Consider the following 2,806-nt stretch of genomic DNA (forward strand, 5'->3'; position numbering starts at 1 on the left):
ATATATATATATATATATGTCTACATTGTCACCACAAATATGCACATTTTTGTTGCATTAAAACAACCTGTTAACACGCCAACCTCATTACTACAGCAGGCTGTTTGTTTCTTATAACAGCCATTTTTTAAAGTACACATATGCACAGAATTACAAAGCAAAACAAAAATGTTTTAGTATTAGATTTACCTCCTGCCCACGTCGATGATGGCACATGTGACCCAACTGTGTGAAGCCCAAAAGTTATGATTCCTCAGACTTTATATAAAAGACAATAGTTTCTGTGACATCACCCACTGGTTTCTGGACAGTGCATCACACTGCATCCATTAGTCACCATTTTGTCTTGGTTAAGAATCTGCCTTTGTCGACATACTTCAAAGCTGCCATGCTCCTTCCCCCCCCCAATCTTTACAAAACCCACATGTTCTCAAGGAGAAACTACTCCTACTACTGTGATGACTGCTACTAATATAGAATTTCTTACTTAATGTCAAGAAGGAAACCCAAAGTAGAAATGCTTTTCTCTAAAGGCCACTTGAGGCTAGCTTCGAAATGAAATAAAATCACATGTAGGCAGCTGTAAGTGCCAAATTTGAATAACATGGCCTGATGTGCCTGATTGTACTATCAGGCAACCAAAAACGTCTGTGGTCCGATTTTGGTGAGCAAAAGTTTGAGAAACAAAAACCAAAAGCATGCAGTCTGTTGCTTAACACGAATCTGAAGTCTAGTTAGTAACCAGGCTTGCAAACATCAGCTGGTAACTGTCATGTAATTAATATATCCTTAGTATCCTTATCTTCTTATTATATTGTTTTATGTACTTTAATAATGAAGATTTGTAGAGAAAAGGCCACTTTTGACTCAAACTAAGTGCTCAGCCAGACTGAAAACAGGATGTGTAGAGCTGTACAGCGTATTAATAAATGCAGAAGCCAGACAGAAAAGAGAAACTTTGCCATATAAGCAATGGTTGTATTGAAACTGTGACGTGTAAAGTACCAAAATAATACCTATATGAGACAAAGTTTATGATTCTAATGTTAATGATCCTGCAACTGGCGTTTTGGGCTGTGCAGGGGTCTCTCTCTCCAGGAAGATGATTTAATAAAAAGAAATATAAATGTTTTAACACTGAGTCGGTTTGCTCTGTTTTATCATGGGGACAAAAGAATCGCGGTTAATATTTGGTGTTTCCGCCCGGTTCGTTTGTGTCCCAATTTGAATTTCTTCTTAACACCAGGAGAGTTGACATTGAGACCAGATCAGCGGCTGCCGCTCAGAGATGAATTCTTCTCAGGCAGCGGCCCCAGTGTGGACATGGACTATGAGATGTTACGCTGCAAGTTTGATTTTCGGGAAAAGAGGTGCAAGCTGCTTCTTCATTGCATGTGTATTTTTATAGTCAGGTTTAATTCATGCATCCTTGCACTGAGCTGTGGATTCAAACTGTCTCACTTCTGATTCTTTCCAAAAATAATTTCACATGTAACAATTTGTGTTTGTGTGTTTTCTATTCATTCACGTAATTGTTAGTTCATGTATTTATCCTTCTCTGTGGTGGACAATCCTAAACCTCCATGAGTTCAGCCTCCATTTTCAATCCAATTATATCCTGTACTCTCTCACTCGAACTCGTCCGGGCTTGACCTCTCACTGGTCCCTGTCCCTCTTCTCACAGTGTCCTGTGTGGCCTTCAAATCTCCAGCAAACACAGGCCCAACTCAGCTGTTTCTTCTTCTCTGTTAACCTTTCAGTCTTTTCTTGTAGGTTAACTCCCAGCATGGCAAATATCACGTCCAGTGCCTTCAAACAGTCATGTCACTTGTCAAGTTTGTGATTCAAAGCTCCATCAGTGGTATTTATACATGCTGCTGCTTGACCCTTCAGTGTTATAGGTCAGTTGCACTGACTTTTGCCTGCTGTTAACTCTTCAAGTTCACGGTGCTCAAACCCCAAAAAGAAGCACAGAGAACCATTGTTCCAGAAAATGTGTTTAGGAGATTAAAAGCTCGTAAGACATAGGTTAAATGTGAACATAAAAGATATGCACTACCTGTTAAAGGGGGCGAAGAAACCAGGCCTAAAGTTTAAAGATGAAACGGGTTAACTCTATAGAGGATGTTACCGAAGGTTGACAAAATAATCTAGGACCTTTTACCAGAAAAGCTAATTGTATCTGTTTGGAGTTTACAGTGTACACTGAGGGACGTCAGGAGTGGTTTTAAACTGGGATTGAAAGAACAATACAGTATCCACATCTGAACTGATATTACCTGTATGTGCCAATATCAGCCCTTATATTTTCAATAACTAAGTTTAGGTTTCAAGTATCACCACATTTTGAGTATTTTTGTATTGACGTGCAACAGAAGGACTGGTTCTCCTGACTTTACTACTCCAATGAAGGTTGGACACAACAGGGGGTTATGTGCGTTGATTAGAAAACTAAAATCTCCCTATTTTGGATGAAATCAGATGCAAACCTTGAGACTGCAGCAGACTGCTGAATCACACAGGCTGAGAACCAAGACAGGACAGGAAGTTCCAAGTATCATTGGCTTACATTCTGAAAATGCAGAAGTAACAAGGCTTAAAAAGTTTGTCATGATCTTCTAGGTCAGGACGGTTTGTGTTAAAATTAGGATCAAATAAAATGGAGGGATTATAAATGATATACAATGCAAGAAATCTTATGTGGCCAAGTGAACACTTCCTTCACTCGGCCTCTTTCCACCATTTCTTCTTAAGGAAAAAGTGCTTTTATTTAAAAAAAAAAAAAAAAAGACAGAACAAAGGTTAT

This window comes from Pundamilia nyererei, unplaced genomic scaffold (assembly GCF_000239375.1).
Source record: "Pundamilia nyererei isolate P.nyererei 1_Seehausen unplaced genomic scaffold, PunNye1.0 scaffold00034, whole genome shotgun sequence".
In the NCBI taxonomy this organism is placed as follows: domain Eukaryota; kingdom Metazoa; phylum Chordata; class Actinopteri; order Cichliformes; family Cichlidae; genus Pundamilia; species Pundamilia nyererei.